Source organism: Acanthochromis polyacanthus, chromosome 7 (assembly GCF_021347895.1).
Source record: "Acanthochromis polyacanthus isolate Apoly-LR-REF ecotype Palm Island chromosome 7, KAUST_Apoly_ChrSc, whole genome shotgun sequence".
NCBI classification, from domain to species: domain Eukaryota; kingdom Metazoa; phylum Chordata; class Actinopteri; family Pomacentridae; genus Acanthochromis; species Acanthochromis polyacanthus.
Window position 1 is genome coordinate 32,028,133 of NC_067119.1, and position 26,316 is coordinate 32,054,448.

The following is a 26,316-nucleotide window of genomic DNA, read 5'->3' on the forward strand; positions in this document are numbered from 1 at the left end:
ACACACACACACACACACACATTTGCAGGGGCAGTTGTAAATATGCACACGTGCACAAATTAAGCTCCACAAACACAAAGCACCCAGTGGGAATATGCATGCAGGAGCACTCACACTCACATATATTCACAGATGTAGCTGTGTGAATTGATCCACGCTCACATATATTACTCTTTAACCTCCCCCTCTGTCAATACTCCTCCACCCATGTAGGGCTCTCTGGCTCTTTGCTATTTCAGCTGCGGCTCCGACCCCCAGTCGGCTACATTTTGTCGGACAGACGGCAGCAGCAGTGAGAGGAAAGCTAATGAAACAGGATACCCCTGCCTCTGGTTATTCCACAGGAGAAGAAAAGAAAAATCACACTGGCTTTGACCTTGAATGAGTCTGTAAAATCACACAGTATGCTGAGAATGGCTGCATGTTTACTTATTCACTGGCGGGCGTCATTGTTCTTTAAGGCCCACGCAAGACCTGAGAAGTCCTGTACTCCCCTGTAATGAGTGAGGGTCCCCTACAGGGAGACATTTAGATGCACCAGTTAGTCTTCTGGAGCATTCTTTCACATATAATGTCAAGACCAATGCTAGGAAATTACATCATGAAAATAAATTACTTTAAATGGATGCTTTTTTCGCATTCGCCCATGCATGTCTGAAAATATAGATGCTTTTCTTTGAACATCGACCTGGAAGGTTGTGAAACTTAATTGCAGAAATGAGTTTGTCAGCCCACAGCCCAGGAAGTTGTGTATTTACGTAGGGATTTCATGATGGCAGAGGCATAGAATCAAAGACAAATGAAGGATGAAAGTGAGAGCAGAAAAAGAGTCCCTGTCTTATCGTTCATCTCTTACAAGTCCATCCATATTTCATCAATGTTTATAACTGTTCTGAGGATACCACATTTGAACTATTTAGTATTTATATTTATTCTTTATTTACAAAATGTTTACAGCTGCTTTGCATTAAGCAGAGTTCATCTGAGGTTGTTTGTATTCTCTTTATGAAAGGCTCATCAGTTAGATGGGAGATTTTACAAGACGAATAGGAATTACCATAAATACACAAGATACGCAAAACAGCTTTTTAGTTCAATATATCATTTAGTCATGTTGGGTACAAATTTTTAAAAAGGATATATTCATTGGATTAATTGTCATAATAAAATATACTTAGTTCAAGTCATAGTCCCAAGTCATTCTTATGTTAAAGACCCCCTCTAGTAAAAAGCTGAAAATCAAGGTTTTTTTTACCTTGTTAACTTGTCTATATGTTTTTATATACTAGAGGACATATTATGATTGGAATAAGCAGTCAATGCCACTGCTGACTATTTTCAGCTTGAACCAACACTGATAATTTGTAGGATGGGAAATTCTCTAACGTTATTGTAGCATCTATACCTAAATCATTACTTTAAGATCATCTGCAGTACAAACTAATTATACAGTGTTTGAGCAGACATAAGTGAGCTGGTGTGCTAAAGCTGCAGCGAGCAGAGAATGGTGAGTTCAAGAGAGGCAAGTATTTCAAAGATCTGCACATTCTAGAGGTAGCAATGGTGTAGAGTTCCATCTAACACATTTTAAGACAAACAGGGATTATTTTCCTGAAGAAATGTTGAACTTTGATAAAAAGAAACTAGTTTTAGAGGTTTAATCAATAACATGAGAGGGACTTTAACGTAATGTTACCCTAAGAAGTCAAATTCTGGCTGTGTAATTAGTGTACTCGGGGGAAGTTTGCTAGTAAATGTTTATTTTTTTTACATATTTACATATACGATAGATACAATGCATCATGAGTTTTAAACTCCGCCAAGGAACGTGGTGGAGTCATGTGGCTATTGGTGTTGGTTTGTCTGTCTGTCTTATTACTCAAGAATGAACTAACAGATTTGTATGAAATGTTCAGGGAAGGTCAGAAATAACACAATGACCAGTGATTAGATTTTGGCAGTGATGTGGCTTATAATCTGGACCCATGGATATGTTAAAGATCCTACTACAAATCGACCGCTGCGGACTTATCGGGACTTATCCTTCTGAAATGATGCAACGACTGAGAAGCCTTGGCAGAGTTCTGCGCTCTCTGAGTGCTTTTCTTGTTTTGGAGTTTTTCTGGCAACCTGCCAAATAGAAGTCCAATTTTCTCTCCCATTTAGCTCTGCTTTGGTTTCGACTATTTAAAATATTTGGCTCTTTAGCTGCTAAATTCTACAGTATTTAGTAGCTAGTTGCTAACTTTGTCAGTGTACAGCAGCGTACCGAATGGTGTCATGGTACATTGGATTTATGAGATCCTATATTTCGATGACTAGCCAAACATGTCAAACCAAAGTGATGAGCTTAAAGATGCATAAACAGTGCAGGGAACTCTACAAAGTCATTGCAAGGGGCACCTTTAACATGGAATCATTCACTGGTGCAGGTTTAATTTAATGTTCCTGACAAGCTACAGATGGTCAGATAAGCATTTTAACAGGCCCTATTCATTTATAACCTATTTACTCACTGGGTTTTGTTTTGCTACGGCTCCTTCTCAGCGTTCACACTCAAATAGGGCATTTCACTAGATGGAAAAGTTGACTTGTGAGCTGACACCCATAAAGTGTGTGCAGTGAGAAAAACAGAGATGCAGGAGTGAAAAGCTGTGTGTAGAACGTTGTGGGTTTTATCAGAGGGCACCTCAGCAGGAGGGATTTGTTTGGCTTTACTCCTTTATGAGACAAATATTGGGATGAATCTCTTCTCCGCTCTGGGCCTTTGTTGAGAAAAGACCCAGGCCCAAGCCAGTGCTTTACCATCACATCCTCCCACTTATATACACAAACCTCTTATACAACACACACACACACACACACACACACACACACACACACACACACACACACACACACACACACACACACACACACACACACACACACACACACACACACACACACACATATTATGTTTTTCTATCATTGTGGGGACTTACCATTGACTCCCATTCATATCTAACCCCTAACCCTAACCTTAACCAAACCCTAACCCTAACCAAAACAATGGCTGACCCTAAAGAAACGTTTTTGCATTTTTACTTTTTTCAGTATCAACAACATGGCCAAGAAAACACTGTTTAAACTTGTGGGGCCCGAAATGAGGTCCCCACAAGTGACATAGTTTTCGGTTTTCCTGCCGTTGTGGGGACATTTGGTCCCCCACAACGTAGCAAATGCTAGAACACACACACACACACACACACACACACACACACACACACACATTGATATGCACACAAAGACCTCTCACCCCGTGCGCTCACTTCAATCATTTTACAGGCGCTTTCTCTGAAATACATTTTCTAATTCCATTAAATGAACCTCATGGGGTGATTTCAGCCCTTTTCACTTCCATTTGCCCATCATATAAGAACCTGTGTGTGTGTGGTGGATTTATAGACAATTGTGTGCATTTTTCTTTCTCTGCGTGTCTCTCCTTCAGTTTAGCTCACACACCAGGTGCTGCTCGGTATTTTGTGTCCACTGTGGCTCCTGTGGGTTCTGGCACAGTGAGAATGATAATCACAGCTCCTCAGCTCAAACCAATATCAGTTGCCAAAAGCACCGACGCAGGCTCTGCTCTTCACACAGGAAATGAGTGGATGATAGTGGAAGGGCCCCACTTCACTGAGAGAAATCAAAATCACAATCACTTGATGTGTCAACTCCAACAAATGCGAAGGGGTTTTATTTTTGTCATTGTGCACAGATAATAGCACTCAAAACTGCTCGTTCATGCTGGCAGAAATTTGGTCAATGCGTTCTGACCCACTGCAATGCCAGAGGCTCTGATAGCATCTGTGCAGTCGGCTGCAGGTACAAAGATCAGAGCTGGCAGGGCGGATATGTTCCTCTCATGAATGCAGTCATGAATATAATTATCTAAATGTTCTTTTCAAGTACAATGGTTTCAGCTGTTTTCCTTATTTTTTTATCTGGTAGATAGATTGTAAAGAAATGAGAAACTCTGAAACACTAACAAGCAGCTCTTGACTTTCAGTTTTTGGTGATATTTGTCTTAGTGTCCCAGCATTCTTTTTTCACATAACATTTAATTTTATTTTTTCATCATGACAGTTATTACCACTTTCTAATAAGGTACCTTTTCCAGAGGGGGTATAAGCAAAGACAGTGTAGAAAGTGGACCTAGTAAGACGCGGAACCAATCAATCAGTTCCTTAAAACTGCATTCGTTCTGCCAGCAGAGGAGGGGACGAATCCTGCAACTCCAACGAAAAGTCAGATTATACAGAAGTTTATGAGAAAGTGACTCAACTTCTCACTTGATCTGTTAAGTGAGTAAACATTTTCCTGATCAGTTTGTATTCTCTGTCACTAGTTTCAAGTTTCCTTCAGTGCAGCATGACGTCCATTTTATAATTTATGTTCCTGCTCTGGAGTAAAATAGACCCAAGCAGGTGAAGTGTGATCGAGTTCACAGTCAATTCCACCCTTTACTGCTCCTTTGTGCCACCCTGTGATCCAAAAAGAGTCACTTTTGGATTCAGGAAATCAATGTTGTCTTGGTTGGTGGCTGACAAGCTATAGCTGTTGCCCCACATGGGTAATCTTAATAGATGATAAATAAGATGGCTCGGAAGTTCCCACATGATCCAGTCAAAGGAATTTTTCATAGTTTGGCAACCAAAAAGTTGTTCTCATTAATGGCTTTTGACTGATTTGTAAAGCCATAAGCTCCATCTTTCAAAATGAAAATCCAATTGAAAACATTACAGTACAGAATGACATTAGGTTAGATTAGTCGCCTTTGTTTATGTGTCATTATCAGTTTTCAAAGCCATCGATCTCTCAAACCTTGCAACAGAAATGGTACCAGAGCAGACACAATATTTCACAGACAGGAAAAAGCATGAAGAAGACAAATGCTGCACCGTCTGCTGTGTATCAGTCATCTCTATGGTACACTGAATAATCGATCCTTCAGTTGAGCATGAAGTGGCAACTCTCATGAGAAACCTCAGAAGGAATTGACTATGTCGAGCAGGCGCACTGATAATGGCCTCAGGAAATGATGACCACCACTAATTTTAGCTTGTAAATCACAACCAGGTAGTAATGGAGCTGCACTTAGAGGGGTCAGAGTTTATGAGTGACTTTCTCTGGAGGACAAAAGCTGTGAAGTCATGCTTTTCAGCTCAGGATTTCTTTGTTTTACGGAGACTTTTTTGATGAAGGAGGTTAGCATTTGGCATTTGCTGCTCAGATCTGACTTTGGCCAGATGTCGACCAAGATGGAATCTGTGTAGATGTACAGTACGCGCGCGTGTGTGCGTGTGTGTTGTCAGCCAGGTTTTCAGAGAGTGTTTGCCTCTAATAGGGACTGGCAGGCATTTTGTTGGGCTTTATTGCCACATGCCTCTTCCAATCCTGCCACTGATTAGAGCTGCCATCATTACTGACACGCACAACGTGCACGCGCACTCTTACAAGGAAGACTTTGGCACATGCTCAAAGCGCCGGCCTTTGCATATGATTAGCATCCCATTGCGTTGTCTTGTGCAGCCATCAAACGGAGCATAGAGTTGTGCTCTTGTCGAGGCCGATTGGAGGAAGTGATGGGTACAACGTCGCTCCACTTTCATTCTGCTCATCAGGGTGCTGTCAGCTTAAACAATGTCAAATTTGCTGCAAAGCAATTAAAGACCCAGCCTGTCACAATAGCTCCTGATAGAGGAGGCTCATATAGTGGTGTTGCGCGGGCAAACACAGGTGCTGGTACACGCTTTGCCATGGTCACACACGTGGGTATGCAACACATCCACCCACATTCACACACACACACACACACACATATATCTTTACAATAAGCATGCAGGCGATTAGCTCAGAAAGTGCCGGTTTAAACTGTTAGTCACTGCTGATTCACAAGCGGCTGGCTGGCTTCCACACAGCCACTCACTGTGTTGCCTGTCAAACACACAGGCGGCCAGCAGCTGGAGGTGTGTGTGTGTGTGTGTGTGTGTGTGTGTGTGTGTGTGTGCGCGCGCGTGCGTGCGTGCGTGCGTGCGTGCGTGCGTGCGTGCGTGCGTGTGTGTGTGCAGGTGTTCTTGAAATCCTGCTTTTTAACCAGAACCCTCATCCCCTCCTTCATTTTTTTTGGCCTCACATGGATGTGTGTGTGCTTTGGTTTATGCGTAGATGTGCATGCATACTTATGTGTGTGTGTCTGTGTGGAGCCGTGCAGAGCTTTGGCTGCTTTCTCTTGGATGAAGCCAGTGGAAAGCTGAGGTCTGGATGACTTACTTATTTAGGAAAAATTCACCAGAGATGGCCAATATGCTGCTGTGCTGTCACATAGCCGTGTGTGTCTATGTGTGTGTTTGAGTTCATCCAGTCTTATAGGTAACCAAGCCAGTGACCTCAGTAGCAGCATATTTCATTTTGGAGACATTTTTTCCCCTAACAGCCTTTAAAGTTATTCTGCTGCTGTTACGGCTTCAGCAGACACGCTGCTGGTTCAGTCCCAGGTGGAGACACTCACCGAAGGGTTAAACGCTCTACCAGAAGCGGCTAATATACACATACACACACACATGCTCATGTGCTGAGTTACTCAGAACCACAAGGTTCCTGATTAAGTTTAAATTCACTTTCTAGCACATTTAATTAACCTAACTTGATTTTGAAGGACCTGCTGTCAAACAGAGTTTCAGATTTTTACATAAAGTGCTTTTTATTTTTTGTAGCCATCGGAAGAGACTTTATCCTCTCTTTGTGTATTCTCTTCCTTTAGAAAAGCATCTCAATAGCAGCTTTCATGTCTTCATTGTTCAGTGAAAACCAAGAAGGGTTAAATCAAGCTTTAATGATTGAGATGATTGGCCTGCTTGTTAGGATGAACACAACTTTTAATAGTCAGTTGAATTGTTTCAAAAATGCAAAAGTTTGTTCCGAGATTAAAACAAGGTTTTAGATCATGAAGAGTTTCGAAGATACATGTACCGCATGCCTCCACACTGGCGTCACTAGTGACTAGAAGCATTATGTTTTCGGGATGTTCATGCATCCCATTCTCGTGACCGCAATATTTCAGAGACGCCCTGAGGGAATTTCTCCAAACTTGGCACAAGCGTTTACTTGGACTCACCAGTGAATCAATTATAATTTGAGGATCAACGATTGCTTTGACCTTACAAAACACATCTTTTCCCCCCATAACTCAAGAATTTATATGCTAGCTGTGGCATTTTTTAACTCAACGGTCTACTAGGACAAACTGATGATGTGATGACATTTTATATCCGAGAGGTCAAAGGTCAACTTTACTGTGACATCATAATGTTCTGAAAAAACACTTTTCTGGATATTATTCAAGTCTTTAACTCAGGAACAAAAGGACAGACTGTGACCATTCGATCAGACACAAGCAGCAGCCTGCAGGGCTGGAGTATGTAGTTAATGCAGACATACCAAAAATCTGCAGTTCCCTGATTGGCAACTTGAGCCTCCAAAAGTGAGTCAATCTGGGAGACACACATGTTGAAATGTCCAACTTCAAAACAGAAATAAACATGTTTACAATCTGTTGCAAAAACAATTTTGATCTCTACAGCCAACTTCCTTGTTAATGACGGCTGTAGAGGGTGAATTATTATATAACTCCCTCATTTAAATTGGATTAAGTCTTAAAATTGTGCGTAATTAAGGGCATGCCACTTTGAGTGACACGTGGTTACCGTCATAGGACAGTCCATGGCTCCGCTCTTGCTCCACCACTTTGTTCATTCTTGGATTAGCTGGAACTTGGGAAGAGCCAGGCACTGCCAAGGTGGTGATGACGAAAGCCTCTATACTAAACTTCAAACCCTCTGATCCGGTACCCTAAGTGTCACAGAGGGTTTGTCCGTTTTTGTTTGCACTCAGTGGTTGGATACTTCATTGGTGACACTAATCTTGGGTGTCCACTATCAGCTGTGGAGATCTTGTATAGACCTTTTGTGTTGCCTGACTGATGATGTGTGTGAGTCATTCGTCTATTAGAATCGGTTGCTTCTTTGCAGTAAAATGGATATTTGAACCACTAGTCATGTCTTTTTGTGTTCAGAATCAATCAATCATGTGAACACAGGAAAGGAATTTGACTGTCATGTTTTCACTATATATATTATCTGATTCCAGACAGAGATGTATCCTGCAACTTGAATAGTTGGTGGAGGCGTACAACAGTCAGTCAGTAATTTGTGCTCTTTTTTTGTACTTGAGATTTTGCATTCACAAGGCCATCAGGCTCTTCACATAATTTCACTGAAAACTTTGAATTGCAACAGTTTCTCGAAGATTCACTGCTTCTTTTTTTGTGAGAATTTTGCCAAGTTTCTGTATTTTTTTGTATTTTGAATTTTTTCTAGGTGAGTTTGAATCAATAAAGTCAGATGACCATCACAGCTTTTCCAGTCAATATAGTGCAGCCCAGTGTGCATAGAGTGTAGCTGAGTTTCGAGTGTCTAGTTTATTGACAGCAGTGAATGAAATATGATGGTGTCAGAGGGTTCGGTGTTGCCTTTGTGTGCTCTCTCTGTGTAACACTAGCCAGCCCTTACGTTAGTGATACTAACTGCTCGGCCCTCGGCACTCTCATTGTGATTAGTGAGCCATTGATGTTGACATGAATCTCAGCCTCTACGCACATATTAGCACACACACACACACACACACACACACACACACACACACACACACACACACACACACACACACACACACACACACACACACACACACACACACACACACACACACACACACACACACACACACACACTGGCAGGGACTCTGCAGTCAGTTATGTGATCAGCAGTGTGAACCAAGGGATCCAGTGAATGTGAGCCTGAAGGGTTCAGGTGTTTGTGTAGGTGGCTTTGTACATCATTGTTGTGCTATTTTTGCATTGAGACCAACAGCAATTAAAGCAACAAATTTTCACAGCAAAATTAAGCAAATTAATGATTTTTTTTTTTTTTACATCAAGTTGAACTTTGGTGAACTTAGCTGCATATATTCACTTCCTAGCAGCCTTTGAGGAAACAGCAGAGAGTCTGAAATGGATATAGCTTGTTAGCCATACTGCATCATCCACCTGGTTGGTTTATAATGCGCTTCACAAATGACGAATGCTTTCCAGACAGTTATGAAACAGGAGTCAAAGGCATAAACACAGTTTTATAAAGTATTCATGAATTCAGTTTTCTATCACTTGCGATGCTTCCTTACTCAAAGTCATGATGTCACGTCTGAGCCAGCCTTGTTCTGTGTAACTCAGTGCAAACTCTCTTTCTCCATTTCTTCTTTTGGTTTGTCATGTTTTGTTTATCATGTTTTGAAGTTTACTGTCTATAGTCTAAGATCCTGCCTTTATAATTCATCATTAAACGAGTCCCTGTTGAACTTTAGAGGAGCGTTGTTTCATTGATTGTTTTCATTGACAGTGCACAGTGTGAAGTCTAAATTCTCCAGAGATCCTGTGCTATGACTTTCAGAAACATTCATGGGAGTCCTGTGTGGGGTTTGTGTGTTAAATACAAGGGGCAATAGACGTCCTTGTTAACCTGCCAAGGAACGCGGTGGAGTTATGTGACAATCGGCATACATTTGTCTGTCTGTTTGTCTGTTTGCAACATTGCTCAAAAACGGATTTCACAATAATACAGTTTATAGTTTGGATCCACGTATTTGTCAATGAATTCTGTATTATTGCGAGATAGCGGCATGGCGTCACTGTAACTATGACAACAAGTGAACGCTACGTCAGCTGCCGATCACATGACTGCGATCCAACAACAAATCGACTGTTGTGGATTTATCGGGCCTTTTCCGTCAGAAATGATACAAGGAACAATTGATTAAATTGTGGGGGTGTTTCCGAGTCTCATCAATTCCCGCACCACGCTACATATTTAGGTCATACAATTCAGTACCCATACATAATGTACACATGCATGACACACGCTTGTGCTCAGCGCAAGGTCATTTTGTTTGTTTGTACATCTATAGTAAATGGCCACAATCTATAGTGCCGTGATTTCTGCCATTATTTTTTTCAAGATTTCAGCCGCCTTAAATGATACAACTGAGCAGCCTTGGCGGAGTACTGTGCTCTCTGAGTGCTTTTTTTGTTTTATCCTGTGATGATTATTACAGGTACTGGAGTGTGCTGTCAAATTGCATTGTATCTACCTATTTATAATAAGCTGCCTGCAGCAATGACCTACGGAGTTGCTTTGTGATAAGAGGAAAGTCTCTGAAATCTACCACTTCATCACTTTAGGTTCTTGTTATGACTGATTGGGGCAACAACATTCATGGCTGGCTAGTGTGTTAGCTCCAGCTGTTCACCAACTAGCCCTGAGAGTAGTCACTAATCACCAGGTTTCTACAACCATGTTTTACATAAGCTGCGAATGGATGTCACTCTGACTGTGTGATCAGGACTAAATGTTTCTATCTGTATATGTGTGTGTTTACATGCAGGACTTATACTTCAGTAGCATATGTGAATTAATGGCTGTGTGTACCTGTTTGCATGTGTGTGTGCGTGTACTCAAGAGTATGTGCAGAATGAGTACTGCTCTGACAGCCACATTAAAATGATTAAAGTTGCCTTGCCAATCTCTCATGGACACGTGTGCACACACTCACACACAAACAAACACTCTAACATCCACCTCCGTCACTCATTACTCCTCTCTTCTTCTTCTCGTTTAGCCCAATGTGACCTTCGTCTGAGTCGAGTGTCTCCATTCAGCATTCACAAGAAGACAAGAGAGAGGGAGATTAAGAAGAAAGCACACAGACGCGCGAGGGAGGAGAAGAAAAACAAGTAAGAAAGTAAAAACAGAACAAAGGGTGGAGAAGAAAAACACAGCAGCATCTTTTCTGTCTCCTCTGGAACCTTCCTCAGCAAACACCACGACTGGCAGCGTGAATCAGAGAATAGAACAGAGTGAAGAATGGAGGGGGGGTGGGCATGTAAGATGAGCGAAGAATCAAAAGAAATAAGAAAGTGAAGACGAAGAGAAAAAGGGAAACCATGCAGGAGGGGGAAGGGTGGCAGTTGTCAAAACAGGACATGGAAATTACAGGCATTTTCAGGAAATCCCAGAAAGAAATTATTCTGGAGCGAGACAAAGGAAAGAGGAGAGCGATGCATGAGCCAGGAGATAAGAAAGGAGGGAACAAAAAATGGCAGAAAAAGTTGAAAGTGGGTAGGATATTGGATTTTCGTTTTCAGAGCATTTTGTTAAGAAAGATGCTGAAGGTTATGGGTGTGAGAATGTGTGCGTGCATGTGAGGCACTCAGACCTTTTCTGATTGTGTGAGTGAATGTGAAAGGTGGCCATATTTCACCTGAAGTGGAAAAGTGGAAAACAAAGAAGAAAGAAAGAGAGGTAGAGAGGAGAAATATATAGATTGCTGCACTGCCACAAGTAAAATGAATCTGACAGAGTGTGCAGGGAATTTAAAGTTTAGCTTTACTGTGAATAAACTTTCATCATTTCCATCACAATCTTAAGTTATACTCTAAATGTAACAAACGTATAAAGTTTTAATTTACATTTTGAGAGTACACTCAGTAGAATCTGACTATTTAAGCTCCAAAGATATAGATGAAAGAAGTTAATGAAAGTTGATGAATATGTAGATCCACTCCTCTCTGTTGCCTTTAATTATTAACAGGCACTTTAGAGGTAACAGGGAGAGCTTTAAAGGCTTGTTTTGGCCCTGGGTTTCTACTGCCCAAATCATCTGATTAATGGAGGTTATTGAAGTTGTGTGTAGCGGAAAGTGGGAAGATCTGCCAGCCAGTCTTCACTTACAACTCAACACATCACAACTCATCACACTTTGTCATGATCCCTCAGTGTCACATGTGAACGTGCTGGGTACGCTTTTTCTTTTAATTTTTCAACGTGCAGTGAAAGTCCAGAGACAGAGACAGAGATAAAGTTCCCTGGATGTCAGAAATTGACACTATTGATCTTTAGACAAATGAAAACGAGAGTTCAGTCCAAAGTAAACTGAAATTAAGTGAAAAAATCATGGTTCATTCTTCTTGAATGAAAGTCTCACGACTACAGGTGCTTTTCCACTCGTACCTGCTCGGCTCGACTCTACTCAACTTGGTTTAGGTCATTTTCTGTTACAACTGAGTACCACCTCATCGTGGAGTCAAGATAGCACGGCGGCCCAGAATTCCCTTAACGTCATTTGTGTGTGATGCAAACGCAATATAACAATAGAGGACATCAAGGTCTATGCTCAGTCTATGGCCTTTTGTCAGATTCACAGTAAAAGAAGAGAGTCAGAGAATGCTGAGGGCGGCAGGCTTGATTTTTGTGAAGGACTCACTCTCATGTGTCGTCACTCCCCGTCCAGTCAGTGGGCTGCACTCTGTAGACATCACAATATCGTTTCGACTCAGCTCACTTGGAACCACGACTGAGTAGGTACTCAAATAGTACCTGGTACCATGTACTACGTCCTCATGGAAAACCTCATAAACCGAGTAGAGCCGAGTAGGTGCTGGTGGAAAAGCGCCATTACACTACCTCCTCACCTTCAACCTCTCTAAGAGGCTCTTTTAATCTGGAAGAAAAACCTGGGATTAAGAATAGGAACCGGTTATAAGTAACCAAATCCAAATATAACCTATTACAGGGACAGGAATTATCCTGTTGGGTGGACATGACCGGAAATGAAGCAGGGCATTAAAAACACATTTTCGGAAATAGTGGAGGGTTAGATGCAGGTTAGACATGGAGTATGAGCTGCACACAGATGTCCACAGAGATGTTTGTGCAGACTCTAGCAAATGTGGGCAGATGGCAAAATTTATGTCACTCAGACCCTTGGCTGGTCTTTACATATTCACAGATGCAGAAAGTCTAGTAATCAAGCCATAGGCCTTAGATGGCTGCTGCTATATTTAGAGAATGGAGGATTACAGTCGCAAATGATCAGAAGACTTCGATTGGATAATGACTTGTGAATCAGAGATTGGATCATTTTTCAGATCAGCAAAAGAAAAAATTTCCTTTTATAAAAGTGACAGCAGCGGTAAAACTGTATTTTCCTCTGGTGACACGTGAGGATCCGTACAGATCACGGCTCACTTACAGTCCATTACACCACTAGTGACGGTCTAATACGTTCACTGCATTGTGCTCCTCTCACTCCTGAAACCAAACCTACATCCTTGTCATAGTAGAACCCTGAATGTCCCGATGTGTGTGAGTGTGTGTATGTTTGTAGGTGGCCACCTCCTCTAGGAAGCGTGTGATGAAGAGCTCTCTCATTTACAATCAGTTGTCTGTTTGATCGAGCGACTGGGAGCTCCGGCAGACTTTAGTAAATTGCCTCCGATAAAAAAAGTCATTTGTATCCCAACTTCCACAAACAGAATACAGAGACGCACCAGCAGAAGAGGGACGCGCTTAAACACACACACACACACACACACACACACACACACACACACACACGTACACAACAATGACGGCCAAGCTGCGCGCACATAAACAGAGCTGTGAAAAAACAGCCTCAGGCAACATTCCTCAATCCATATTTTCTCTGCAAGCGTGTGTTTCTCTGTCTCGCGCTGTCACAATGCGCTTATCCCTCGTTCCCTCTAATAATTCCGGCTCTCTCTTTTACTCTCTCTCTTTCTATCTGCGACTCTCGCAGTGTGTGTTTATCTGTGTGAGGATATTGGTTGCCGATCATAAATAGCTTTTCTCTGACAGGGTGCCATCACAGACACAGAGCGCTCGGGGGGAGAGCGAAGGGGGGACAGGGAGGGGGAGGGAAGGGGACAGGGAGGGGGAGGGAAGGGGAAGTCAGGAGGAGGTGGGTGACAGAGGAGAGCGATGGAAAGAGCGATAGCAGCAGGAAGAGAAGGAAAACGCAAGAAAAATGGAGGCGGAGGTTATGTACATCACGACAGCATGACAGGTGTCAGGAATGCACGGATAAATGGACTGCACTTAAATGGAAACACTCAAATGCCAAGCAGGAGTTGCAACCTTCATACACACTAACACAATTCTTCACATAGAAATACATGTAATACCATATATGCTACAAAATCTCTAATAGCGAAAGGGATTTTATTTACTGCAGCTAAGCAGGCCTTCTCTGAAAACAGGCTTCTGTTCAGCTACTCCTGCCTAATTTGCTGCTGAAGCTGTTTGCTATTAATGCAAACTCTGCACTTTTTCTGTGTTTACCTATTACACTGATGAATTCAGCATAATGCACATTTCCTCTGCACTAATTCGATCCGTACAGCAAGAGGCTTGTCGCACGCGTTTCTCTTTTCTTACAGAAATACTGTTTGATCCACAGTTTTTTCCAATTTGCTGTTTATTCAATCACTGTTTCAGTGAAACTTCCTGCAACATCGTCTCACATTTAAGGCCCTCCAGCATATAAAGAGGCATAATCCTTTTCTTAGTTGGCTTTTAGTCAAAGGTCTCTACAGGGAGCGGGACTAAAGTAAAAACAGTTTGACATTTTGAGAAATACAGATTAAAGGAAAAACCAACATAAAATGTCTTAGTAAGGGATCAGGTCACCATTTACCACCGGAGTAAGCTGTCTTGGCATTGAATCTTCAAAACTGGGGATGAACATTATTCTTCCAAAAGATATTCCCTCATTTGCTGTCTGGAGCCTAGCACAACTGGTTGAGATCTGGTGGTTGGGAAGACATGACTCAGATCATCTTCGTCCCCAACAAACCATTCCCACCTGATCTGGATGTCGTCATACCGTTCAATAGTCTCTATCAGGGCACATCAGTTCCCATAAATAGTTGCAGTTAAGGAAATCGTCCGCCTCCTAATAGACTCAGTAGGCCGTTATCACCCTGTTTAATGGTGCTCTGTTATCACCTTATTTAATGGCAGCGTTGCCTCTATTTAGCCCTTACAAAGAGGAACAAAAGTGCATTTGATGAACTGATGAAGGAGGCTTGGGAGCTTCATCCAGGAGACTGAAGGTCAACTACCATCCTGGACCACACTTATATTCTTACTTTCTCTTCTCATTTTGACGTCTGCTCTCACACTGTTTTGTAGTATGTGTTTGGTTCAATTTAGGAACTAAAACTACTTGGCTGGGATTGTAAAGGGATCTTGGTACCAAATAACAAAGCTCCATTTCATTATTCACATGACAACAAAAAATCGCGGACGTTATTGTGGTGATACTAGAGTATTAGAACGTGGAGGAAGTGTCTACTGCCCCACATGTATGGGAATGATGTGTGCTGTTAAGAGACCATGTAATGAGCTGATAGCGTTCAGATAGGGTGAGCATATAGTGACCCTTGGATAAGGCATTGTCATCCTGGAAAAGACCACTCCCATCAAGATAAGGATGTTTTATCATACAATCCGGATGATCACTCAGAACAATTTTGCATTCATTTGCCGTCACCCCTCTATCAATAAGGGCAAGTGGAACCAAACCATGTTTACAAAATGACCCCTAGAGCACAACAGAGCCTGCAGATCCAATCACTGTAGGAGTCAAGGGTTCAGATTTTTCATTTGTCACTCGCCTGTACATTTTTATATATGTACGCTGAATAAAATCATCAGCCAGCAAGCATAGAAGAAAGTCAGGAAACTGTGGGAAACAGCTGTCCTGGCACCTATCAGCACCTCCAAAGCTCACTTATTAACATTATTCCAGGATTTTACTACACATGAGCAAGAAATAGTTCGAGCACATGACTCCCTGTAAACCAATACACTGTGTTGATGAATGTAATGTATAAAATACTGGAGTGGATATTCCTTCAACAGAAAGGCTTGCCAAATCATTCTCTCCTCAACAATGTTTCATATTAAAACCCTTTCGCTACCTTAAATAGCATAGTCATTTGAGCTGCTCTGCTGTGTGAAGTGTTGACAACAAGTGTTGAGTTTAACAGATGGCAGATCAAAAAAATAGCAAAGTAGAAGCAAAGTGAATTATTTAGAGAAGGGGAGCAGTATTTGGGGTGGTCTTTCTGTACTGATGAAATTGCGCATTTTGCTGAATTTACTACATGAAGCATTAAAGTAAATTCAATTTCCACTTTAACGTTTTTTTTTAATCAAGTCTTTAGTGGGCCTTTATTTGTCTGTGTCGACCAAGGCTACAGACATACTATACACAAGGAAGTGCGCGCACACACACACACACACACACACACACACACACACACACACACACACACACACACAGAAGTTCCCCACCATCAAGTTTGATGAGGTGAGCGAATGTGAACCCGCTGCATCTGGCATTCCTCCGTCTTTTCCCTCCACGCAGCAGCAGTCCCTGTGTCTCTATCGATCCCAGCTTATCTTCCCGTAAACCTGGACCTCTTTTCTCTCCTCCTCGCCTCGCCACCTCCAACCCTCCTCTCCTTCTTCCTCATTGCTATCGATCAGCCCGTGTGTTCAACAAACTAGAGAGCAGGGAGTGGTTAATGTCGAGCCGGGCCGGAGGAGCTCTGTACGTGGTTCGCGTATCGCCTTTCATTCTTAATGGGTCCAATCAGACTCTAATAGACCCTGGGTTAGAGCATCGAAGCCCACCACTCTCTTCTCATTCCTCTCACCTTTCACTTCTTATCCTCTCGTCAACAAGTATCTGTCTGCACTGTACGTCTGCCAGGTGCATTTTTAGCTGCTGACTGTTGATTTCGCAAACTGATCCGACAGCTCTCCTTGGCAAGTTTTCTTTTTGTTTTCCTATTTATTCATTCGGGGAAAGACTCGCTTCTGCTGAGTATGCACATGCTTCTTCAGAAATTCCCTGCTTTGCATTTTTTTACTGTAATGTGCATTCATTCCTGGGAGCTGCCCAATAGAACCACAGGTTGCTAATTTTGGCCACTGGGAACTGCCCAGTACCAGAAGCTCAAGTCTTTTATTATCTCCAGACTTCTCTCAGCCACTGAACACATTGACTTTAGCTGGGTTAAGTGCCTTGCTCAAGGGCACCTTCATTGTGAGTGGTGGTTGACTCAGGGGAAAATGTCTCTTGCTATTTTGCTTTACCAATGTTGTTTGCCTTCCAGGCTTTCAAATGCCACATGAGTGACAAGTACAAAGTAAAGAATCAAAAGTGGCACTGAGACGCGAACCCAGACACAGTGTTCAGAGTTGCTATAAAAGTACAGAAATAGCAATAGTGTCTCTCTAAAATCTCTTTATTAATACACAATTAGCTGCGTGTGAATGCTTTATATGCTAATATTACCAGCAAAGAGTTTAGTGGTTAAAGCGCCTCTGAGAGAAGAAAAAACACATTGTTCCTGAGTTTAAATAAGAAGCTAAAAAACTCAACATTGCGTAGGCGGTTTGCAGCCAAGTGTGAAGTGGCTGGGATGAGAGTCACCACCTCCAGATCTGAGGCCTCGGTTCTCTGAAGGAAACCATTGGATTGCTCCTTCTGTTAAGGGATTGAAGTATCCTGGGATCCGGTTCCCAAGTAATGGGAAACTGGTACGTGAGATGGGCAGAGAGGCTGGTGCAGCATCATCAGTGATGTGGACGTTGTACCAGACTGTTATGGTGAAGAAGCAGCTGAGCTGGAAGGAGAACCCTTTGATTTACCAGTCGATCTGTTCCAACCCTCAGCTATGGTCATGAGTTTTGTTTAGTGACTGAAAGAATAAGGTCCTGGATACAGGAAGCTGAAATGAGCTTCCTTTGTAGGGTAGCTGGGCTCAGACCTAGAGGTGGATAAACTTGGAGTTGCTGCTTCTTCACATTGAAAGGAGCCAGGTGATTAGAATGCCTCCTGAGTGCCTTCCCATGGAGGTTTTCTGGGCACGTCCAACTGGGAGTAGACCCGGGGGTAGATGCTGACGTTGCTGGAGGGATTATATGTCTCATCTGGCCTTAGAACATCTCAGGGTCCTCCAGGAGGAACTGGAAGATGTTGCTGGGGAGGCTGCTGCCTTCATGACTGCACTCTGGATAAGCAAAATGTAAATGGATAGATTTCTTCATTTAATATGCTATGAGGCTTTAGTATCTTAGCTTTTGCTGGTCTCGTATGACCAGAAGTTTATGATGACTAATTATTGGTTTTGTAAGCAAATTTCCATACTTTTGTATAATACACTATAACAATAATAATAATTATAGTATAGTACTCAGGCAGTTTACTGACTCAGGACTTTCCTCTACCTCTGCTGTGACAGTATTTCAGCTCAATGTTACACAATAGTTTAGCCAAACAGCATTTACCACTTTCATTTGATTGTGTTGTATGATCAGATAAACTTACATTTTAGTCAGACTATCTAATTCAATTCTTCCCAACAACAGGGATGGGATTCCCAGAAGGAGTTGCAAGAAAAGTCTGGTGGGTAACAAGTTGATTAACAAGGTACAAAAGCACACAAAATCATATATGTTAATTTGCATATGTATATTCATACATTTTACAGATGTTCCCCTATTTAAACTGAAAATCACATTTCTAATACAAACAAATTATTACCGTTATGTATGCTTTAGATTAGAAATTTAGCATTTTTCTTGTTTTGAAAGGAAAACTTACGGGATCATTTCACCTTTTTGATGTCAAAACTGAAGAATGTTCTGTTCAGTTGATGTCTAACATAGTTTTAGACATATAACAAAGGGTCACAAATACACATTGGTTTGATTTAAGACAAGCATAAATGGTTGGAAGAACTGATCTAATTTGAATTTTAATCATAATAGGGCCAGACGTTGGGTAATAATTTTACTCTTCACCTTTAGTCTCTGCCTATTGTTTTACAACGTCTGATGGTTTTTCCTCTCATATTCTTTGCAGTATCTGACTTATTTTTAGTGCTGTTGCTATATTCCCAGATCTCAGCACCTAATCTAAAGAATGTTGCTATTCAGCACAGGCATGATGACCAGGTCTACAAAATGACATTTCTGGGCTGGAATTGAACTGGAATTATTCTTCAATATCAGTATCCCATTAAAGCCAGTCTATATTTGCTTACTACTAAGTCAACTTACTTAAGCACGTATGCTTCCAGGTCACACAGATGATCAGAGAGCACTTAAGGTCACATTTTAGCCATGTGCTTATGCAATAAGACACATTAAGTTGACTCTACTCGTGATGAATCTGAATAAGCTCAACACAGAGTGTCCCTGAGCCTGAGGGACACAACATCTGATGAACACTTACTGAGAGACACATTCTAAATTCAGTTGAATCTAAATGCTAATACAGAAGGCAGTTGGGGAGGATGAAGGAGTTAAATGGGCTGAAAGTACGTAGTGGTGTAGCAGCAACATTGCACTGCTCAGCACTGATGCATGCAGAGAGGGTGCTTATATGGACCATCTAGTGTTAGAGTTTTAGCCATAAATGTTTAGACAGCATATATGCCTATAAAACTACTCTCAAGTACTGCAAGGTAAACAGTATAGCTTCATAAATAAATAGCAACCATAATAAGAAATTATACCATGAAAGCCTCAGCTCAAAATCATTTACACTACAGTTGGCCATGTCTCCCCTCTAAAGTCTCGTTTTTCTGCTGTTGACTGTCAATCTCGTCATCTCTTTGTTAGTGTGACCTGGCCTCCCTCCCCACCTGCCCCCCACTGAGAGGTGTGTGGGCTGCTTCTATAGGAGTCCAGCTAGGTGTAACCTTTCTGCCCTATGGCACCTCACCGGGATCCAAGGCTCCGGGCTCAGCATGAACTCTTCCCGAAAGAACAGAGCTGAGGAAAAGGGAGAGGACAGAGAGAGTGGGAGGGAAAGCGAAAGAGTGCTACCGGACAATTAGCCCCCCCAGAAGCTTAGTAGGCGGTCGCCCCGAGCCAGAATGCACCGAGTGTTTGGGGGACTGGCTGCCAGCGAGAGAAAGCTAAGTGAGGGGGGAGATGGTGTGCGCGTGGGCGTGTGTGCTGTGCTCGTTGTAGTGTTTTGCATTCACACGCCCAGCGGTTGTTGTTCCGAAATGAGACCGTACGTTGGGAGCCCACAGGCGTCAATACGACCATTTCTATTATTCAGGGCTGATTACGGCGCTAAATCGTACAGCGGTGAATACTTTTTAATGAGCTTTGAAATACAACAGAGAAAGTTTGTCAGCTTTTTTTGTTTGTCTGAATCTGGCTGGCGGGGAAAAAAGAGCATATTTGCTGAAGTGATTTGATTAGTGCGCTGGTGTGTGAGGAGCAGGTTGCAACATATGTGAGTGGTGATTTAGAAAATGTGAGTGTGTGTGTGTGTGCGATTGCAAAAGTGTGCTGGGGACACGTGATAAAGCCTTCCTTTAATGTTTTGCTGGTGTGTACAGAGTGTATGGTCCACGTGAATTTATGTGTTTGAATTCACCATATATGTATGAAACGTACAGTATATTAAGAATGGAGATGTTAAGAAAAAATAGCGGAGGTGCTGTGAGCGTCTGGGTGTGTGTTGTCCTGCTGCTCATGAACCAGTCCGTTGCCTGGAGCAAGGCTGATCGACCTGTGACCACGTTGTGATCATGGATTGGTGCACACACACTTACTTATGTGCATTGATGACAGGTCAAAGCTCCATCTCAGCATCCCCCGGGCCTGCACATGGGTCAGACACATCAAGGCAGGGCAGAGTGCATGTGGTTTTCCACCATTTCCCACTGCACTCATGTGTGCTCATCACAAGCAACATACGCCAGCCTGACAGCACAAGGTCGACCAGAGAATAAAGGGAGAGACAGACTTAGATGGAGAAGCTGAGAGAGAGGAAAACAAAGACAGTGTGTCTGCTCACACATAAGTAACCTAGTTATTGTTGGCTTTCTGCTGTAATCACATTTCTTAAATGTGAAGTAACTGAAAAACTTGGTTTCCGACATCAGGTGAAAGGATTAAGAGAAATCGCTTACCGACAGAGATGCATTCTCATTGGTGTTGGAAATAGTTTGTGTCCGGCATAGTCAGTGACATCCAAACAGCTGTTTAAATAATCGATTTGCCTTAAGTCCAGTCCAAAAGTACATAATCTTTAAGTGATTTGACTGAATGTTCATTGTCATGTCTATATTGATCTCACTTTACTGCTATTTTGGTTAAGGTGATTTTGCACTGCCTGACATATCCGTATTTTATCATCATATTCAAGGACGCTGTGATGGCAGGAACGGTTACCTTAACAGTTGTCCATCTAATACATGTGCCAATGTAAGCGTTACTAATTCTATAAGTTGATTTACAACAGCCTCAGCCTCATTTATGCTTGTCATTAACATTTTTGGTAGATTTTTTTTTCTATCACCATCCTTCCTGTTCTAGCTCAAGAAGATGACATCCCTTTTCTTCATCCCACCTATAAAACTTTAATTGTCTGTGTTTTTCCATCATTGCGTTTGTCAGGATGAGTGTGCCACTATATCATAATATAGGTTTTAAATCATTTTTGTCCAGTCATGCTGTAAAGTATTTATTTTAATATCCTGACAGGGTTTGCTCATTCTACATTTATTATGGATTTTACCGCGGAAGCCCATGCACTGATGACATTAGCTGCTCTAGCGATTGGTTGGAATTAAAACTATGGACCTCGAGGGCACAGGGTTGAGAGCCGGTGATTAAAGTCTTCTATGTGCTGTGGAAATTTGCCACTATTACTCAAACTTGAGATGTTGTTTGGGTGACTGTCATCTCCTTGAGGCAGATAATTCTTGCTGCAAAGGGATTTCATGTATTCAATCAGATTCCTCTGAAATATCGTTGATTCGGCTATTTCGTTACACTTGCCTATTTACACATCCTGCAGACACAGAGCAACATTAGCATTCATTTGAAGTTGTATTCATGACTTAATGAATATAAGTTGAATATTCACTCTGCTTCTAGCTATTGTTTAGATTCCACATTCAAGAGTGAAATATCTGACTCTGCATCTGTTAAATTTTTCACTGTGTTCACCAGCTACTTCTAACTTCGTCTGTCTGCTGTCTGATGCTTTCCTTATCAGAGCCTTTTCATTAAAACAGCTACCTGCAGTGGATAGCACCAAGAGTGACAGAGGGGTAAACTAAGACAATAAAGCTACCACGCAAAATAGTTAGCTACAAGATGCTAAAATGTCTCCTAGAACTGAAGGCAAAGGAAGTCCATGACACTTGTCTGTGAGTTCATTTCAAACAAGTAATCCCTTTCTAGTATATGCAGCCATTGAGACTGCCGCCTGAAAGTCGATTCTTCGAAGCATCAGTCGAAGATCATCAATCCAACTCAGTGTTGAACATTCTCTCTCTATACACCGCTTTATCCTCACTAGGGTCGCGGGGGGTGCTGGAGCTTATCCCAGCTGACTCGGGTGAAGGCAGGGGACACCCTGGACAGGTCACCAGTCTGTCACAGGGCTACATATACAGACAAACACTCACACTCGCATTCACTCCTACGGGCAATTTAGAGTGATCAATTAACCTCAACATATTTTTGGACTGTGGGAGGAAGCCGGAGTACCCGGAGGAAACCCACACATGCACAGGGAGAACATGCAAACTCCATGCAGAAATATCCCAGGCCCATCCCCAGGATTCGAACCGGAGATCTTCTTGCTGCAAGGCGAAAGTGCTAAACACTTACGCCACTGTACAGCCCAGTGTTGAACATTTGTACATAATACATGGTCTTTTCTATCATTAACTGATGAAACTAGAAAATGAACGTTCGTACGAATACTGAATCGTGTGACCTAAATATGAAGCAGGCAGTGGGAATTGATTGGAGAAAACACGCCACAATTTAATCAATTGTTTCTTGTGTCATTTCCAACAGATTAGTCCCGATAAGTCCGTAGCAGTCGATTTGTAGTAGGATCACAATCATGTCATCGTCAGCAGGCAGCTGACGTAGTGTTCACTTGTTGTCATAGCTACAGTGACACTGTGCTGCTATTCCGCAATGATAGAGAAATCTTTATCAAATCCGTGGATCCAGACTATAAGCCGCATCACTGTCAAAATCTGATCACTTGGTCCTTGTGTCATTTCTGACCTTCCCTGAAAATTTCATCCAAATCCATTTTTGTGTAATGTTGGTAACAGACAGACAAACCAACACTGATCGTCACGTAACTCTGTCGAGTTCCTTGGTGGAGTAACAAGTTGGAATCTGAGTTGGAGTTATACTTTTGATAGCAGCTGAGTTGGAACATTGCTATAGGTAACTTTAGGTAATGTAGGTCCAGTGTGGAAAATGAAGGGTTCTAATGTGTTGGAAGCTACAGTGCAGTCATATGTCTGTACACTGTCTGTGACTCAAGCTTGTTTGTACTGGTGCTCCATGATATATCTTGTGGTCAGAGTGACCAAAAAAGCATGCTGGTTTACATACTGCAAAATTAGACCTGATGTAGTGGGACATCCTATCCTGGTATTTTTGGCATACCGCTTTCAACATGCATATCTTTTTCTGGCATATGATATAAGATGGTAATATGGGCATTGGAATGCACCTTAAGCGACTGTAGGCAGCCATAAAGTGTCTAAGTTTAAATGTAACAGCTATTTAAGTGTTGCATATCTTGTTCACTCCCCTAAAAGAAAGAAAATAAAGGCGTTGTTTGTGCAATGATACGAGGTATTTCTCCCTAATCACTGTAGAGTTCATCTGGACAGTGGTAATGCCATGACTTTACTTTAAATGATTTTATTTGTATGCATTTGCATAGCCTTAAAAAAATACGCTGAAAGAACATGATTTTAATAGAAATGCATGTCGCTTAATAGTCATGCTAAATCATAATGCATATGTTAACATCAACTACAAAAAACAAATATTCAAACCATTGTAGTAAGTGACTGAATTCAATTTAACAAATAATATTCTGATTCAGATACAATCGCCAAGAGAACTTGAACACTTTGGGGAAAAGATCGTCTTTCATTGATATGACATATGTATTGACGCAAGTTTAATATCTAGATTGAGGCCCTGTTTACACGAGAACGCTTGCAGGTAAAAACATCAAAATATTTCAACAAAACACCCTATCGTTTATACGAGGATGGCGTTTTGGGGGCTTAAAAAAGCAAAAATTTGAAACCGGCCTCCAGAGTGGAAAAGTTGAAAACTCTCCGCCGTTACATTTCCGTCTAAACAGCAAATCGCAAAACTTACCGCGGCGGAGATCCGAAAAGGGAGATAGTACACATGCGCGTAGACATGACCTAGCTGCCTGGCATGCATATCCAATCGAATTCCACACACTATAGAGTCACCGTATATACGCAGATTTCCTTCAAAACCGCTCGTCTAATCGTGAAATAAAAAGACGCCACTTTTGCGTTTTCTGTTAAGATGGTCCTCGTATAAACGTAGCATGAAACTTGACCAACTTGTTGAAAGTCTTGGGTTCACTGAGTCTTTGAAATCTTTTCCTGTAATAAACTGCTTTTGATATCTGCAAGCATGAGTCAAACCACGGCTCAGGTATTGCCGAATCTTTCTACTGAGAGTTCAAAGGTTCTGAAATCTATACACCCACAAATGTTTTGTGTACAATACACTTCCATCTTACACCGCCACAGACCAACACCACAGATGGTCCTGCCGTCTGATTAGCTGGACATCAGTCTGTCTGGTTTCATCTCGCCCTCATCTCCTCTTCTATCAGTTCCTCAGGTCTGAGCAGGTGTTTGGCCTGCAGTCAGAGTCCAAATCAGATCCATTTCATCTGTAATCAGCTGCAGCCCCTGGCACTGATGGAAGAGATCAGAGCGCCAATCAAAGAATTATAAGCCGACCACGCCTGACCAGCAGACCATGACACGGACAAGGCGGCGAGGCGGGGAGAGGGGGCAAGCAAGCAAGAGCTACAGTAGGGATGAAAGGAGAGGAGATGGAGATTTGAAGGCTTGCAGAATCTCCCAGGGGAGAGACATGAAAGAGCAGGGTGCTGGGGGGAGGCAGCAGTGAGGGAGGCTAAGATGTTACACTGCCGTCTCTCATGGGATTTTTTTTTTTTTTTTGACGTTTCCATCAAGTGGAAATAGGTTGTTTAAAGTCAAATGCGGTGCTCAGTTCCGCTTTGAATTGAGGTAATTAGGATGGGTAGTGAATTCCAATCACCGTGTGAAAAGAAAGTCAATGACATTAACTTGACGCATTTGAATTGCTTGATGCCCCGACGCCGGTTCGCAAATCATTAATTGTATGCAAATATGGGAAATCATGTGCTCAGGTGCATGAAAATTGATGAGTGGATCACATATTGATGATAGCGGCTTTAAAGAGGGATTTCAAATAGTTTTTTAGAAGACGCTAACAAGGTATCAGATATACCAGATTGACCAAACATGATCACACACTCTTTGGCATTTATCTTCTGCATTCATACACACGCACATAAACTCGCTGTGTGCAGCTGATCAAATCCCTCTTTGATTATCAGTCTTTCATCTGCGCCAGCTCAACACAAACAATCTGGCAGCACGCAGCACACACACATCCATAAACACAGCTCTTTAATGTGAGCTGGTCAGCATAAACACTCCACACACACATTTGCTTACACCTGTATTCACACATATGCTAGTTAAAGCTATCACTTAGATGCAGACTCACTGATGCCTGATATTGTTTTAAGCCATAAGCTCAAATCACAAAGACTCTACACACACACACACACACACACACACACACACACACACACACACACACACACACACACACACACACACACACACACACACACACACACACACTATGTGCTTTAAGTGTCCACCTGTGTCTTTGTAGACTGGCAGACGCTGAGTGTGCACGGCGTGGGAGTGCACTTGTTTCCCTGTCAATGGTGTGTCCATGTCTGCTCCATTAGGTCCACACTCTGAATAAAAGCACTGCATCAGCTCTGTTGCCTCCATCCTTCTTGTCACTGTACAGAAAAAAGCTTCTCGCTGGACTACTGCAGAAAGGTGTTTTCTTTGTCAGCCCTGTTGCACGCAAGGCTCTGGAGCACTGTATGAATAAGTGAGAAGGAATAGCAAGAAAATGCTGAAGTCCATGTTGACTTCTCTCACTTCACATCCCGCAAGTCATCCATTTTGCAGGGAAAGCTGTAACATGATATTTTTCAGTCTGATTCCAGAGCAGTTTTGCTCCCGACTTGAACTCGGAACCTTGAAATCTCCTCTTTGAAGTGTTGCCACAATTGCACTCACTGTATATTTTTACATTTATAGTCCAAGCATTTAGCTAAAGCTTTCTTACAGCCTTCATACGGCGT

General features: G+C 42.1%; 1 protein-coding gene across 4 annotated transcripts in view; it reads left to right on the top strand.

The window, feature by feature from the left end:
• The window catches only part of sema4c (sema domain, immunoglobulin domain (Ig), transmembrane domain (TM) and short cytoplasmic domain, (semaphorin) 4C), a 114,568-nt gene that overhangs the window by 26,910 nt on the left and 61,342 nt on the right, over positions 1–26,316 (top strand). For 3 of the 4 annotated variants that reach the window (XM_022212392.2, XM_022212391.2, XM_051950309.1), the window contains one exon: positions 10,771–10,885. The exons of the other annotated variant lie outside the window; for it this stretch is intronic. The gene's annotated coding sequence lies outside the window, so the exon portion shown is untranslated. The remainder of the gene's footprint in view (positions 1–10,770; positions 10,886–26,316) is intronic. 4 annotated transcript variants of the gene reach the window in all.